The sequence below is a fragment of the Pituophis catenifer genome, unplaced genomic scaffold (genome assembly GCF_029215685.1).
Source record: "Pituophis catenifer annectens isolate HBS135680 unplaced genomic scaffold, rPitCat1.0.hap2 SCAF_2, whole genome shotgun sequence".
NCBI classification, from domain to species: domain Eukaryota; kingdom Metazoa; phylum Chordata; class Lepidosauria; order Squamata; family Colubridae; genus Pituophis; species Pituophis catenifer.
In genome coordinates, this window is record NW_027256882.1 from 82548012 (window position 1) to 82566626 (window position 18615).

Genomic DNA, 18615 nt, shown 5'->3' on the forward strand with positions numbered 1-18615 from the left:
ATGGAGAGGAAGCAGCAAGAAGTTGGAGACAGATAAAGGAACCTGTTGGAACAGGACCACATAGTCTCAGTAGATGGAACTCAACCAGGAAGCCAGTGGTGATACACAGGGAATGAGTAAAGATTTATTGTTTGTTAAGATTAAAACTTTTCTTTGCCAAAGCAGAGAAGTGAACATTCATTAAAGATTTTTGAGATTTTTTTCAACTAAACACACCATTACTACCATTTGTACCTGTAGTAAGATCCTAATTGGGTTAAGATAATATCCAAAGAGCACATCATGGCTTAAATCCCCAGTTTAAATCTCGTTACTAGTCCAGAATGCTATTTTCTACCTGCAAAATGCCCATATTCCTAACAGTGAGCAACTCTGAGATAATATCTGTGAAATAGCCTGAAATTTCAGAAAGTACTAAACTTTAATTATCATATTCACATGAAGGAAGATGCATGGGAGTGGGTGATTGAATGGATAGATTGGCCTTTTGCATATTTTTATTGGAACAACTATTAAACTAAAAATGTTTCTTTCCTTGTAGAAAAAAAATGGCACTGTCCATGAAGTCCATTACACCATCAAGAATCATAGCTATACAATCCCAGAATTGGCATTTTCTGAATAAATGGCTATTTCATCTTGCTTAGGTAGGTTGAATCTGAACCTGTACCTCCCCACCCCTGACAGCCTCCATACACTGGTCCAGAGTACTCCTCTTGAGAAAGGGACAGACCATTGCCATTTTCAGTGGCATGTCCTGTTTCTGCAAAGAGGTATCAACTATGGTCACTGCCAAGGAACCATCTCACTCTCCCCTCCTTGGCCACTTTAATCAGATAGGGCTCAAATCCACAAATGGAAGAGCTAAGGTCACAAGAAAGTTTATCCATTTTCTAACCTTGTATCTTACCATGGTTCCTTGAACTAGCTATGCTCAAATAGCAATAGCACCTAGACTTATATACTGTTTCATAGTGCTTTACAGCCCTCTCTAAGCGGTTTCCAGAGTTGGCATCTTGCCCCCAACAATCTGGGTTCTCATTTTACCAACCTTGGAAGGATGGAAGGCTGAGTCAACCTTGAGCCAGTGAAGATCGAACTGCCAAACTGATGGCAGCCGGCAGTCAGCAGAAGTAGCCTGCAGTACTGCATTCTAACCACTGCACAACCGTGGCGCTTAAATAGTTTTACTTACAAGACAAACATTAAGGCTTTAAAAATGAGTATGACAGTGCTGACCTTAATACAATTTCAGTACTATTGAAATGACAACAACAATGTACAGGTAGTAACCATAATTGGGAGCAGCAACTCTGTCACTGAGCGCTGCACTTGAGATTACATAATCTCAATGGATTTAACAACATCACTTCCCATTCAGTTATTAAGCAAGTCACCGGTCGTTAAAGGAGACATCATGTGATTATGAGTTGCAATTTTACTTCCACATTCTCCATTAACTCTGCTTGTTGGAACCAGATTATGATGCATGCAGGTGACGATCATGTCACAAATGTAAGGATTGGTTGCAAAGCCTTTTTAAAACATTGTTGTAATTTTGAATGGTCACCAAATAAAGCAATGAGTAAGTGAGGACTGCCTGTACTTCTTTTATAGAGTTGCGGCTGAAAATTTGCAAGGCAAAATGAATCTTAATAAAATCCATGAATATTTTTTCCTTTTGATCAATAAACATATTTTATATTTTATTTTATAGACAAAGATTCTTCGTAGATCAGGGATGTCAAACTCAATTTAACTGAGGGCCACATCAGGGTTGTGTTTGACCTCGGGGCGGGGGGCAGGGTGAGTGTGGTCAGGGTGGGCATGGCCAGCATGACATCACTCATGTTGGGGGGCACTCTGGTGACCCAAACGCTCTGTCAGCAAAAATGGGCTCCCGAGCTCCATTTTTGGCTGCGACAGCCTCCTGCAAACCTCTGCCAGCAAAAATGGAGTTCAAGGGGGCCACATGCAGCCCTCATGAGCTCCGTTTTCACTGGCAGAGGCATCGAGGACCAGTCCTTCGCTATTTCCAGCGTGTCCCTGCAGACCCAATCTAAGCACTCCATGGGCTGGATCCAGCTTTCGGGCCTTGAATTTGACACCCCTGTCCTAGATGAACACTTTTTAAACTGAACAGGTGCTTAGCTTTATAAATCCCAATCCAACACCCCATAAAATGAATTTATAACAATATGAAGTAAAGATCCAAAACAAAGAGCAGTTTTTTATCACAGGATATTCTAATTTTTTTATCATACGATATTCTAATTCTTTGATCTAATCCTATGCATTTGAATTTACTGGAAAATTCCTTCAAGAAGGTTTTTGTGACCTGTAATACAGTACTTTTGAAGGACTTCAGGCCATCCATTCCAGGTGTCAGGCACCAAGCCAAATTTTTCAGGAAGCTAGTAGCCTCACCTAATCAGATTATCATTCCAAAAGTGAAAAACCTAGACAGGCAGGAACTAGTCCAACACTTCTATTAAGTGAAGCTGCTCTATAAAATATTTCCCCCAAACCTGTCCCATGGATGCATTGTGAATGCAGGCCAGGGAGAGATGTGTCAAACCAAAACAAAGACTGTGAAGTCTGACTGAATTGAACATTGGAATTTATGGTTTCCTTTTCGGATGTCATAAACCTAGTATGCATTAACCTATTATCTGGGGTAAGAGGTATTAGCAGACCAAGGAAAAGCTCATTTAAAGTACGCCTATTGCATATTTTACTAAAAACTTCATTCGAACATTAAATGGTGAATTTTTTACTTTGGATTTTTTTTTTAAAAAAATGTATTTTTCCAAGTAATTTGTTCCATGTGTAATTTTACCACCAAATATTCCATTACTATTCCACTAAAACTATTCCATTAAAAAAACTACCAATTTCGCATAGAGAATTGTGCAACCTAGAACTAAAGAGAAAATTTCTGCCAGTGAGAGCAATTAATCAGTGGAGTAGTTTGGTTTCAGAAGTTATAGGTGCTCCATCATTGGAAGTTTTTAAGAAGAGATTGGACAGCCATTTGTCCAGAACGGCAACCGCCTCTTCGATGGGGTGCCAAACTTGCGCTTTGCGCAAGCGTGTTGCGAATCTGCCCAGCTGAGGTGCGGCAATCTGCTCTGCCGCACCTCTCAGCTGGGCGAAAAAAGAAGAAATATAAGGTCGGAATAATGCGGGGGCAGGCAGGAGGGCCCAGCTCCCGAAGAAAGAGAACCGGTTCGGTGACGTAATAGCGTCACCGCTACCAGCTCGGCCGAACCGGGCCGAACCGGGAGCAACCCACCACTAGAAATAATGACATATTCCTGATAATGATAAAGCCCAGTGTGTGTGTGTGTGTGTGTGTGTGTGTGTGTGAGAGAGAGAGAGAGAGAGGGGGGGGGGGAGGGAGGGAGGGAGGGAGAGGGAGAGAGATTTCCTAATGAAGGTACACACTCATATTTGGTATCTTTGTGCTCTGCTCTGGAAGCCATTAAAATAACTGTGATATGACCAGTCATTCAGAAACGGGGCCACCCTTTAAACTGCGAAGGACCGGCCCGCAGTGCTTCTGCCAGCAAAAACAGCCTCCTGCAACCCTCTGCCAGTGAAAATGGAGCTCAGGAGCCTGTTTTCACTGGCAGAACACTCGGACCACCACAGGCGCCCCTGACAGAAGTGACATTGAGCTGGCCACGCTCACCCTGGCCACACCCACCCCGACCCCCTGAGGTCAAACACAACCCTGATGCAGCCATCAATGAAATGGAGTTTGACACGCCTGATCTAGATTCAGTTTCATTGGAGTCCTTGAACTTGAGACCGTCTCAGCAGCCTTGTGTGGAGAGAAAACCACAGGAAGTAAGAGCTTTTAGTTTTTGCTGGATTTTTCAAGCGCTTCAAATATCATTGCGCACAGAATCCTTCTTTATAGACTATTCTAGTTGGCTTTGGAAGTGGTTTCTGTTGCTACTTTGATAAGGTGACCAGACGTCCCGCTTTTGGCGGGACAGTCCCGCTTTTGAGCAATTTGTCCCGCGTCCCGCGGCGTTTCAAAAAAGTCCCGATTTTTCTTGAGCCCCAGCTGATGGCTAAAAGAAAAAAAAACTGTTTAAACTCTTGCCCGGGGCTTCAAAGGGCCGCCCTACAGGCAATCAGTGTAAAGCAGTTTTTTTTTTCCCCTAGCTAAGCTTCAGAAACGAAAACGAAAACGAAACCAGGGTCTTTGGTGCAGCGTGACAAAATGTGGCAGAGAGAGATTTATTTTTATTTTTCCTCCCCAAAAAAGGTAGGTGAAAAACTGCAAACAATGGGAAATTTAGGAGGAGAGTTCAAGATTTTAAAACACAAAGGAAAAAAAGCTGTATTTAACTAGGGAATTGTAATAATTGAGATACTATTAATTGTATATTGTGTTGAAAGCAGAAATGGTTAAGTTGTGGTTCGGAGGAATATATGGGAGAAATTATTTGGTTTATTATTATTGGTAAATATAATTAATTGATTTGTAAGAAATTGGATTGCATGGAAATAATTGGAATATTCATGTTCATATTGATTAATATACAAAAAAGATAGTTTTATAACTAATTGATTTATATTAAAATGTTGAATTTGTATTAAACAACTGTATTACATAATTACATAATTAAACAATGTGAGGATGGATATAAAAATAGATGACAATGGGAAGGGGTATAATATAGAATAGAAGGGAAAATTTGAATTTGATTAAGATTAGAGATGAGGATGAAGGGTAATATTGGTTTTTTTAAAAAATAGATGAGGAATAAATATGGCAAAAAGGAAATATAGAAATTGTAAATTTAATTGAAATGACTAAACGCTGTTTAAATTTGTGAACCAGCCAAATATTCTGTTCAAAGAAAATACATTGTATGTTTGTATGTGTGTTTCTAATTATTGCTATTTATTCATATTTGTTCTCTTTTATTCTTTAAAGTTTAACAATTCATTCTTTATCTTAATATCTTTATATTTGCTTGGGGTTGGCTTTCTTCCCTTTCATCTTTTTTATTGTACAGCAATCTTTCTCCTCAAACCTACCACCTCTCTCTTTTCTTTCCTTCTTACTTTCTCTTCCCCCCACCCTCTTTTTCTCCTCCCTACTTCCTCTTTCTTTCTCCTTCTCCTCCTCTCTTCCTCCCTCTCTTACCCTCACTCCTACTCTAATTTCCATTCCTTCATCCCTCTCTATTGCTGTAATCCTTTAATGCATATGGACTACTCAGAGGGCTGAAAAAGTTATTTTTGACTGGTCCTCACACTTTTGACCAGTCCTCGAACTTACGACTGTCCTCACATTTTACATTTTTGCCCTATCTTGTCACCTTGTTGAAGAGAAGCAGTTGTGAAATGAGTGACGTGGTTGTTAAGAATGCTGCACGGGCATAAATGTGAGGATGGTCATAAGTGTGAGGACCAGTCAAAAGTGCGAGGACCTGTCAGAAATGACTTTTTTCAGCCCTCTGGTTAGTCCTTTTGTGCATATGGACTACTCAGAGGGCTGAAAAAGTTATTTTTGACTGGTCCTCACACTTTTGACCAGTCCTCGAACTTACGACTATCCTCACATTTTACATTTTTGCCCTATCTTGTCACCATGTTGAAGAGAAGCAGTTGTGAAATGAGTCACATGGTTGTTAAGAATACTGCACGGGCATAAATGTGAGGATGGTCATAAGTGTGAGGACCAGTCAAAAGTGCGAGGACCTGTCAGAAATGACTTTTTTCAGCCCTCTGGTTAGTCCTTTTGTGCATATGGACTACTCAGAGGGCTGAAAAAGTTATTTTTGACTGGTCCTCACACTTTTGACCAGTCCTCGAACTTACGACTGTCCTCACATTTTACATTTTTGCCCTATCTTGTCACCTTGTTGAAGAGAAGCAGTTGTGAAATGAGTGACATGGTTGTTAAGAATGCTGCACGGGCATAAATGTGAGGATGGTCATAAGTGTGAGGACCAGTCAAAAGTGCGAGGACCTGTCAGAAATGACTTTTTTCAGCCCTCTGGTTAGTCCTTTTGTGCATATGGACTACTCAGAGGGCTAAAAAAGTTATTTTTGACTGGTCCTCACACTTTTGACCAGTCCTCGAACTTACGACTGTCCTCACATTTTACATTTTTGCCCTATCTTGTCACCTTGTTGAAGAGAAGCAGTTGTGAAATGAGTGACATGGTTGTTAAGAATGCTGCACGGGCATAAATGTGAGGATGGTCATAAGTGTGAGGACCAGTCAAAAGTGTGAGGACCTGTCAGAAATGACTTTTCAGCCCTCTGAGTAGTCCCTATACACATAGCCATGGCCACCCGGTCACATGACCAGGTAGCCACGCCCACCCAGTCACATGGCCTCCAAGCCACGCCCACACAATAAGCCACGCCCACAATGGTGTCCTTCTTACCAATGTTAAAATCTGTTCACCTTACCCTATAGACATAGCCATGGCCACCCGGTCACATGACCAGCTAGCCACGCCCACCCGGTCACATGACCAGCTAGCCACGCCCACAAAATAAGCCACGCCCACAATGTCCCTCTTTACCAATGTTAAAATCTGGTCACCTTATACTTTGATGGACATTTCTAGGAGGTTGTGCTGAGAGGTTACAGCTTAACTCTTTAGCAGTCAAGATTCCTCAGCCATTTATTCTTTCTCCTGTCCTTTGATGTCTATATAAAGCAGGAATGTGCAACGTTGGGTGGTGTGCCTGTGAATCGTGCCAAGGCAAACATGAAATTTCATTACATTTCATTAATGGCTATGCTTAATTAGCATTAAACGCATTAAATAGAGTTAACAGGATTACTATTCAGTCAAGCGTTTAATAATGTTCCTTTTATGTCCTATTAAAGGTTGCAACATTTGGAGGGCCTCTAGGGGCCACACTCAACACTTCTGGGCCTGCATTCATCCCCGGGGCCTTGTGTTTTGTATCTCCTCTATAAAATTACTAACAAACACAATCTGGAAATTAGGTAGGAGATGTCACTTAATCAGACACAGGTGAGGCTGTGACTATTCTGAATCTCTAATTTGCCCAAACATCTTCCAGCATCTACAATGTACTCTTGATTTTATCTCTAATTTACAGCCTGGGCCAAACCTCACTGAGATGTACTTGTCTCTCTCATCCTCGTGTTTGGGCCTTGCTGTGTGCCACCTGCACCATGATGCCCCAAACATGGCATCACCCTTTTTCTTCCCCTCTGCTGATTCCTGCTGCACAGTGGTGGGTTTCAATTTTTTTTTACTACTGGTTCTGTGGGCGTGGCTTGGTGGGCATGGCATGGCTTGGTGGGCGTGACTTGGTGGGCATGATAGGAAAAGGATATTGCAAAATCTCCATTCCCACCCCACTCTAGGGGAAGGTTACTGCAAAATCCCCATTTCCTCCCGATCAGCTGGGACTTGGGAGGCAGAGAATAGATGGGGGCAGGACCAGTCAGAATTTTTACTACCGGTTCTCCGAACTACTCAAAATTTCCGCTACCAGTTCTCCAGAACTGGTCAGAACCTGCTGAAACTCACCTCTGCTGCTGCAGAACAAATGATTATGTGCGGATGAAGGCTGGAAAAAGCACTAAGCAACCGAGCTGGTCCTAGAACTTCAAATGCTCACATTTTTAGGCTTGGTTGAACTTCTTTTTCCAGATTTTCATAATTGTAACAATGGGGGTGTATTTCATCAAAGAAGTAGTATCATTCAATTTTCTGTTCCAGATAAGCAAATTATGCTAGGAAAGGTTAATCTTCGAGTCTTTGATCTTGCAAGATCAAAGATGGACTCTTTTCTACCACAATTTTTCATTTTTAGGAAGGGACAGTTCTGTTTTAAAAGTTCTTTTAAAAGTTGGTCTGTCTCAGTTTTATATATAACACACAAATGTAGTATGGATTTTAATTGATTGGAAATAATTGATTGATTAGTTAAGCTCCTAAGTGAAAAAGTGTTCAGAGTTATTACTATCTAGTAATGTAACTTTAATCTCAGGCTACCTACAAATTCTTAAGCATGTTCTTTGCTTTCTTTAACAATACTGACATGCCAATTTGCTCCTTTCAATTATCCCTCCTACTATTTTAATTTTCATATGCTTTCTCTTATGACAACTCTTTATTTAGTTTACAAATGGGGGAAATGTAAAGGAAATGATTTCAAGACATAGTATTCAGGACACAGTTCATCAGCTATTTCATTTAGTAAGTCAATGCAAATGTATATTCATTTTGTGGGGGGTGGGGAATGGGCCAGGGGCCCACTACTAGCTGTTTTCTTTTTCTTTTCTTTTTTTTAAAGAAACTTTTTATTTTTAATACTAGCTTTATGAGAATTTAGTCACATGAAATACAGCTGCAGATTCTCCTGCATGTTATACCATTAGCAGATTTGATTCCATAATCTTTGCAGATTGGATTAACAAACCATCCTGCAGTTAACTCTTTCCAGGGTTATCAGTTAATTCTGGTGACGTGTGGAAATACAACTAACCTGGATCCTCAGACATGCAAATATAGTTTCCAGAGTTTGTTTTGGCCATAGGGAAGATCTTTCTTCTTCAGAAAATTTGGAAACACAAAGAACTTTTTTCTTAGTTCTCCCCAAACTATTCCTGCTCATTGTTTCTGGTTTTGATTTCTATTCCATAAAGATCATATAAATTGAGCTCCTTTCTAAAGAGAAATTGCTAAACCCAGAATCACAGATGACCTACCAAAAGTAATAAATTTTAGATCAGGTAGTATGTCAAATCAACCTCTAAAATATTACTAGCTTTAGCCCTGGCTGGTCTTTTTAACATTGGGACTCATTGAGTTGCCTGTCTTTCTTTCCAACCCTATTTTACAAAGGTGATCTATCACTAACTGCATACATTTGAACATTTTGCTTAGACTTTTGCAATGGATTTTTTTTTTTAAAAAAAAATCTCCTTTATGATATATTGTTCTCAATGGAAATAAGTAGTATCCTAGAAAACTGCCCAACTTTTCATTGAAACCACTCTTTAGCAATTATGGTCATAGCCTAATAGCCAGAGTACCCGGAAAATTGTTTGGTACAGTCAATGTTATCTCCACAAGAATGCTAACCCTTCAGGGGTGCAATAAATAACTGAGTAATAACAATGCAAAAGAGAGAAGGAGGAAGCAAAGCAGAACAGTGGCTGCCACTGTCTGATGAGATTTCCTGTGACAGGCCCCTTTCCCACACAGTCATTGCAAGCTATGCTGCTTGACAAGACTACCTCCATCTCAACCATAGTGGAGTTGTTAGCTACAGTTGTTGAGATTACAATCAAATGTTCAAAAAAAATGAAGGATCCATAGTCATCCTCACGTAGCCAGATATCCTCCTCATGAGTTGCTATCTACCAGGAGTTATCTTGACAATTATCAACAGTCCGATGGGAGAGAGACAAAGAGTAGCATGCAGTTGTGAAAAATGAATGACACTGATGAAAGAACAAACCAAGATATCATAAGCCTAAGTGGCACCACTGAGATGAATGTTGAGGAAGGAATCAGAGAAAAAAGAAATAATTTAGGCCACTGGATATAGACAGCCTCAATTAAAAAATCCACAATAGATAACCCTCCAGTCTCTGCTTTAATATGCTGAACCATTTTTAAGTTATGCCCTGGAAACCATAATTGAGGTGGAGTCTGATGAACACAGAGTAAAGTGAAACTGTTACATTCCACAATTTGGAAAGTAGTATTCTATTGAACCAGCATAAAATTAAATTTGCTCTCTTAAATTCAGCCATAGATTTATTTATTTATTTATTTATTTATTGGTTTGATTTATATGCCGCCCTTCTCCGGAGACTCAGGGCAGCTTACAATGAGTTAAGCAATAGCCACTGATCACTGATTACTTACAGTCAATTTGTAACCAGCAACTATAGCTCAATATCATTTTTCACCAAAATTATTGCCAGGTATTCCTCATTCTATGTATTTGTTTACTGTTTCCTAGATGTTTTATTTTGAGTGCCTGTGTTAAGTTTTATGCAGTTATTTTCAGTCAATATCTCTAACCAGAAGTTCTTTATTGTTTTAAGTCCCAAAAATCATTCTGCCAAAAAACTGGGTCCCACTATGACAGAAATAAATTTCACTTTCCCCAAGAAGGATTTTCCAAGAAGGAACTATGTTTACATGCGTTCTGTTATTATTACATATTTGTAAGTTTTAATTAAATTTTCAGTGACTTACTCAGTATTTCTCCTCGACTCTTGAATATTATCTGCATCCCACCTGTGACACCGCCTGATTTTCGTCTCCCCCCCCCCCTTTTAGCTAGCAGTGTTAGTTACTCCACTTTGTGTTACACAAAAGTTTGAGAAGCGTTCTCTCTCCCTTCTCATACCAATCATTAATAAAAATGTTTAAGGCTATAAGTTTCTGGATTCACTCCTGTGTCACTCTGCTTCTAGTTTTATGAGGAAGCATTGGTTAATATATCCTGAATGTACTTTTCAAGCCAGCTAAGTATACATTTAATTGTCATGCCATGCCACAGGGCATGACAATTAAATACAGGTATAGTAGTTAGTTAATCAGAATATCAGGAGATATATTCAATGCTTTGCTGAAATCAAGATATATTATGCTTAAAGTACACCTACAATCTATTAAATAACTAAACAACGAGAGAGGGAAGGACAGAAGGCAAGACTTAATCAAAGTGCTTATAAGCTGATTGATTTATGATCTCCTTTAGAATCTTCCCAGGTGTCAATGCCGGATTGGCAGGTTTGGCTGGCCTTGCCCAATTAATGAAATAGGAATCATGACCAGACGAGCTAATTCCACTACATTGTAAGGCTACACTGACAGAATCTTGCAAGTTTTAAAGTACAATTCTACTCCCACCCCATAGCACTAGCACTTAGACTTACATACCACTCCATAGTGCTTTACAGCACTCTCTGGGTGGTTTACAATGTCAGCATATTGTCCCCAACAATTGGCTCCTCATTTTACCAACCTTGGAAGGATGGAAGGCCAAGTCAACCTTGAGCCCCATCAGAATCGAACTCTAAGCTGTGAACAAAATTTGCCTGCAATACTGCATTTTAACCCCTCCGTCACCAGGGCTCCCCATGTCCTTTACAGCCCAAGAAACCAGGGAAAGTCACTTCTGAACCTCTTGCCCCATTCAGTATTCAGCTGCAGGCTATGCTGTCTGTTATCTGACCATTTGCTCGGCAGTGTCTCTTCACCTAGTCTCCCAAGGCCTTTCCCACATGCCATTACAGGTTTTCAATTTCCTAGAGCCTTTCTTTTTCCTTTTTTGAAGATAAGGTCATTGATTTCTTTCAGTAATCTGGAACTTTAGAAAGTTCTTTCAGCACTCTAAGGACAACGCATCTGGCTCTGGAGATTTAAGTTTATTCAAAGTTAACAGATATTTCCTGGCCATGTTTCTGCCAGTATCTAGCCTCAGTACCATGCTTTCATGTTGCTTTTCACTGTTGCCTGGTAGAATATATATCCTGCTCTCAAAAATGAATTGGGCCTGAGTGGGCCCACTTGTTCTTTGTTATCTATTAGCAATTAAATTGAACAGTTGGTACACTGTTTTTTGTCATTCTTTTATTTTGCACACATCTGAAGAAGCCTTGTTAGTCTCTGTATCCACATGTACAGGTTAATAATAATAATTGCCGATCACTGCCACATCCCTACCTCTTTCTTCCCCTCAAAGGATTCAATTTTCACAATTAAACATGGGCTGTTTCTAGGAACATGTGGACAGAAAAGGGAAGAGTGGGAAAATGTTGCTATCCCTTGCTATCAAGGGAGAAGGTGAGGAAATCCAAGAACTAAAACAGGGATTCCCAGTAATGGGAAGTCCCTGGCCCATACATCCAGAGAAAACACTGCAAAACAGGTTTTACTGCATTTTATCTGGAACAGGAGCTGAGCAAACTGTTGATCAGCTCAACTCTCTAAGTTACACAAGAGCCTTTGTGGAGGAGAAGGCATGGTGGTCTCTAAAGAAGCAGTCTCCACATGTGGAATGAGTCTTCTCCGTTGGGTCTAGCAGGTCACATCAAGTCAACAGTGAAAGAAGCTCTTGAGAACTACTGGGAAGGAATATGTTTGACAAAGTTTGTCTCCCCCACAGATATTGGAGAAAATTCACTCTCATTATTTCTTATCTCTTTAGCAGACCTACTACAGTTTTCATTCTGGAATATATCATTCCAGGGGTGAAATGCTCCCGGTTCAGACCGGATCGCCCAATCCGGTAGCAATGGCGGTGGGTGGTTTGGAGAACCGGTGGCAAAAATCCCTGCCTCCCCTCATGCCCAGCTGAGCCGCATGATCATCAGAAGCTTTTTTTTTTTTTTACTTTTAAAAGCATTTTTTCTACAACCTCTTCAGCTGAAGACGTTGTAGAAAAAATGCTTTTAAAAGTAAAAAAAAAAAGCCTCTGATGATCACAGCTGAGCAGCGCGATCGTCAGAGCTTTTTTTTTTTACTTTTAAAAGCAACGCTTTTAAAAGTAAAAAAAAAAAGATTGCGTGCCACAGCTGATCACCCCCCTCCCCCCCGCACGCTGTTCTACTTACTGCATGCCTCCTTTTGGCGTGCACTGCACGCACGCACCTCGCATTTGGTACATGGTGCGCACTGCGCATACGCAGCCAGCAAACCAGTAGTAAACCAGTTCAGATTTCACCACTGTATCATTCATGTACTTTCTATGTTTGAGTGGGCATAGTAGAAACCATCAGGAATACTATTTATTCCTCCTATTTTAAGCCAAGTATTCATTCATCTGGATTCTTGACTAGATGGATACACACAGTGCAGCATTTCCTCTCTTTCTGCTGGTTTTGAACAATTTGTTTCTTTTGATTACTTTAAACCAGTATAGCCAATATAGCCATTTTGGTCTAAAGGTTAAGGCATCAGGCTAGAAAGCGGAAGATCATGAGTTTAAGTTCCGCCTTAGCAATCAAAGCCAGCTGGATGACTTTGGGCCAGTCACTCTCTCTCAGCACAATTCTCCTCACACCTTAGTTCTTGAGTTCCTGCCCTAGCTCAAAATCCATTATAATTTATTTCTTTAAGAATCAGCAGGAAATGGTAATTTTCAGTTGATATGGTAAATAATAGAGACTGTTTTGTCATCTGCCAGACTATGCTGCTGGCATACCGCAACTTCACAAAGTCATTGGTCTGATTGGCACATATTTATTTGTATGTTTGTACTCATGTAAAAAAAAAAAGAATCTACTACCATGAGTCTTCTCTTTGTCTTAGTGTAGGGTACACCTGCAATCAATCTGCTCTTCAGAAATCTCTTATTCAGTAAGAGATTAACCTTTGGAAAGCATCCAGAACAAATAAAAGTAAAAGGCAGAGGGTTATTTACAAAACAGAACATCCATACTAACTCCAGTAAAAGAAAAAGCTGAGTACGAAATGAATGAAGAGTGGTTTTCTGAATTAACATTATGTTTGACTTAAGCAGATGTTAGAATGACAAACAAAGATAAACCCAGCTAGCACTTGAATGGGAGACTATAAACCAGAAATTCTCAAGGCTATAGTCCAGATTGGGAGGTTACAAGAACTTCCCATAAGAGGGCAAGGACAAACTATGTTTATACTATTGCCAAGAAAATTGATGTCACCAGGAGTTGAGGTTGATTTTGGTCTAATGGTTAAAGCACCAAATTAGAAACCAAGAGACTGTGAGTTCTAGTCCCACTTTAGACATGAAAGCTGGCTGGGTGACATTGAGCCAGTCATTCTCTCTCAGCCCATCCCACCTCACAGGGTTGTTTTGAGGAAAAATAGAAGGAGAAAAGGTATTAGGTATGTTTGCCGATATTATAAAAGTATTAAAGGTAGGATATAAATAAATAAAATTTTAAAAAGACTTGATTGATTAGATGCCATGGTAATTAATTATAATACATTTTCTGTTTCACTTTATGGCAATCAGACCACTTTGGGTTGATATTCTATTGTCTCTTATTCTAAGATAGACTAGGTCATATGAACCATTTCAGGAGGTCAACAAAGTAATGCCATTATCTGGCAGCTTTTTCAGAAAGTCTGCTTTTCAGATTTTCTTTTTTTTTTTTTTCTGTAGACATTGTTTAATGGATGCATACAAGGAGAAATTTGACAGCAGCTAGGTTTTCTTCCCCAACCCAGATGTAATGATGTGAGCTTCATTTATTGAATTTCTCTCTGTAATGCAATTCTAGTTCTCCAGCAATAAGAAAGTAACATTTAACCAACAGCATAGAAGTTCTATGACTTTTAAATATGGCAATACATAAATGAATTGGACTACATATTTCAATGTCCTCCTCATGTCTTTTTTTTTTCCCCGTCATGGGAGCTAATGCATCCCCTCGCAGGAGGGAGATGTGCCAGATCAACTTCAGATAACTGCAGGGAATAGGAAGTACATGTCAGTCAATCTCACATCCTATCAACTTCCTCATTTGGGATAGAAAAATGTAAAAGCACAACTTGTTAGGCATCTTCACAATTGCACATATTTGCCTTTATGGTATTTTCAAGCCTTGAAACCCATAATTTGGGGGTCAGGAGAAGAATCCAAAAAGTAACTGAGAGGCTATGACTGCATATCCAGAGCTTCACGTGCAACACTTTACAACAAGTATGTGCCAGTCTTTTATAAATATAAAGTGTTGATTAGCAGAACTATTTACATGCTCTCAAGTCTTCAGGGCTACAAATGAGTGTGTGTGTGTGAGTGAGTGAGGTGAAGGAAATAAAGTGTGCTGCCTTAGAAAAACCAAGGACTGAAAAGTAATGCTTGTGTTAAAAAAAACATATTTTCCACTTTTTCTTTTTTTCAGTTAAAAACTTAGAAGACAGATCCAAAGTCAATTTTTGCTATTCTATGTTTCACTGTTACGTAGCAAATGTATCTTGTCATTATAGGTCATACATCAAATGCTATTAAATAATGAGGGTCACTATGCAATGCTACATGTCAAAATGTTGAAAAATATGGCAACCAGGAGGGGAGGCAGAGGAGGGGAACTGTGGACCTCAGCTCAACTCTTAGCATTCCTAGTCAATGACCATGTTGCCTAGGGTTGCTGAGAACTGAGATCCAACCATAGCTAAGGACCAAACATTCTGTATTGCCGCATGTGTCCACACATTAGCATCTGCTATTGGCCAGATACTACCAAATATTATATATACCATAAATATATACCAAACAGAATTTCATTTTTAATGTGGGCCAATGTGCTCACAGTAAAAAAAAAAATGACAATAAAAGTTATCTTATCTTATTGCCTGGTACTTGAGGTCAACTGACGGATCATGTTAAATATAGACCATTGTCATGTATTGGTTGGCAGATATTGACTGTTGCATGTCAGACTCTATCAAATGTTGATTAATACCGTATATTAGTTGATAGACACTGACACTGCCAAGATTGACTGCTACTGAAAAATAGATGCTGAAAGCCACAAACAGCCATTCATCCACAAAACAGTCACTGCTCAGAACTTGTCACTGAGAAAGTTAGACTGTCAATTCATTGTAATTCACTACAGAGACAATACTTCCTGAGATGTTGAAAATCTGATAGAGAATTTTCATCAAGGTGCTAAGACCATTTTTCAGCAAACATGAGGATCTTTATGTTTGTTTCTTCAAAGGTGACCACATGTTCCAATGTTCTTTTGAGTCTGTCTTGCTTATCCAGTTCTCATTCTCCCAGAATTTGACAAGAAAAATATAGGAAAGAAGATAAAATGAACAGGCTGGGCTACATCATGTTGGACAACCTGAGGACAACTTCATCTCCTGCTTCCGAATTCAAAGACATGCTAACTTAATAATGTAGTTATTTCTACCATCACCACCGCACAAGAACACACACAAGGAACAGGCCTTGTATTAATCTTGGTGGAAATGAAAAAAATTGCAGTGTCCAGGAACCCCTTATTTGTCTTTGCCTGCTCCAGACTTCCTAATGTGATCTAAGGTTTTGGATTGGAAAGAATTGTTCACAGTGAGAATTGTATCTCAGTATAGCTACAATATCATAGTGCCTTTCCATGTGTGTTAACACAGACAGAATTGTTGGAATTCTACATTACTCTAAGACATAATGTGGTCTGTCTGGTTTGGGTTTAATATGTTGGGTGAGTCCAGCATCATGGTTTGTAAACTGTGTAATTTAAGGTATAAAATAGGTGCGTATTCAAGCAATTATTGTTTCTCTAATAAAAAAAAGTTGGCACACTGAATAAACCAGGCTTTTATAAACATATCCCATTTAGAGATCTTTTCTTACTTTTTTTTTTTTAAAGAAACTCTCACACTGAGATTTTCTCCATGGAAAGGTACCTAACCCAACCATGGTACAAACATGCCCTAGCAGCAATTGTTTTTGTGCTGAGCCCCATGATGTTTCCTTTATGTTCTCTACAACCCATAAGTAAGACAATCATAAGTTAGCTTATAACAGACAGGTTTCTCCTTTGATTCTCTTGTTAATATTATTTGAAGGAAATCTTCCAGCAGTCCTTGTGAATGTACTGTAAATATTTAACAACATGACTAAGATGGCATGCTATCCTGTATTATATCACCAAGGGCCCTCGTTTCAACCCTTAGCTACAAATTTTCTTTCCACAGTCTCTTATATCCATCAACAAGGAGAGGGAAAGCTCTCTATTTAACTGAAATGTTAAAGATATGGAATGGGAACCCACCACATGCCAAAATGGAAATGTCATTCAAACTCAATAAGTACCATTTCTAGACCTTGTGGTCATTGTGGAACACTTTTCAAATCTCTTTCACAGGAATGCCATTTCTGTCCCACACAGTATTAAGTTTAGTCATGTGGTTTAACTATCCAGTCAGCAGACGATTAAAAATAGTTACAGTGCTATTCCAGAATTCACAATCAGGTTACTCTGGGAGGGGGGGGGAACCTCTTTACTTTACACAACTGAGGCTATTATTATCCTGAATCCTTTCCAAGGATGTTTTATGGGGCAACCAAAAGATCAACACTAGATAAAGGAAGACCACAGTCTTACTACAGTCTCTCTGAAACATGTATTAGTACTTATATGTGTTCTTGAGAAGCTTAAGGTTTCTTTGATGAAGACCATAGTAGGCCAAGTTCTCACATGGCCAGCTTCAAACATTGAAGTAAAGGTCCATCTCAATATAAGATAGAAGACAAATGTTAACTATTATGATTTATGGTTGAGCACATTGTAAAATTCAGCCAATTATAGCACACTTAATAATAAACTTTAATTAAACGATGAATCAGCAAGATTAACAAATGCAGATTCTGGATGTTATACCGCCACATTTTTCCTTCTGTATTTTTATTAATTTTGATAAATTATTTGTTTATACCATTGATATCCCCCTTTTCATCAACAGATTTGAGCAGCAAAAGTACCAAAATACTATACTATGAAACTATAAATCCTTCCATTCTGCACTATTCAGTCAGAACTGAAGAAGCTTCTTGGATGAGAAGTAAAACCTCTTCAAGGAAAAACAAAGAAAGTCCAATTTCCTTTCGAAAAAACATCTTTGGAACTGCTATGAAACTACATACCATATTTGTAGTTTCATAGTAATATATTCTCTCAAAATTCCCAAATTTAATCTTAAAATTGATTAGGTTTACTAAACATTTTGCAACTGAATCTTTGGCAAGCATGCTTCCTTTCTTCCTAGTTCTACCATGCCAATTAAACCCTGCTATTTTCTATCCTCTGTATCAATTTTCTGCTCCTTCCTAACAGATTGGTTTCCTTTCCTTAAATGTAACCCTGAAGGTGGCTATTGTGATGACAACTGATTTTTGGATTGCTGCTTGTAAACCTAACTAAGGAAACAGCCATTGACAAAGCCAGATCTGTGGTGCCAGACATCTGGTGAGGCAATTTTTATTTACTCAACTGCGTTTGTATTCTACTCTTTCATTAATAAGTCTCCTGAAAGAGTTTACAAAGACAATCCCTGCCCTCCAACTTAACAAATTATGATGTGACACAAAAGAGATGGGTAGAGAGGAGGTGGATGGAAATAGGATTAGCTAGTTTTAGGCACATTTCAGAGAGTGGAAAGTTGGCAGATTTTTATCAGCTCGGTTGAAGCCCTGAGCATCAGCAATGAGCCAAAATTCTTCTCACCAGCTGGGCAAACAGTGAGCTTCTTCAGTGCTTGTGTAAAGCACACTTAAGCAAACAAGCAGTGACTGTTAAGCATACTCTCGGGTCACCTAACTCCAGACAAAAATATTGGCTCTCTCATCCATTAGCCCACAAGCAATCAAAGCCTTCAGTTACACAGTCTGGACACTTCGGGTTAAGACCTCCATTTTGTTGATGGCTAATGTGGGCCAATTTGCTATTGTCATTGGATGGGGCCCTACTACTACATTAAATATCAGTTTAAGATGGAGGGGGACAGTTTAGAAAGATACCATAACATAGTAAATGTTTTTCCTTTTGCTATTTCATAAGAATTTTGAGGAAAAGAAATGATCACAGAACCTTCCGCAATTTAGCAAACAATCTTCAATGGTTTCTTA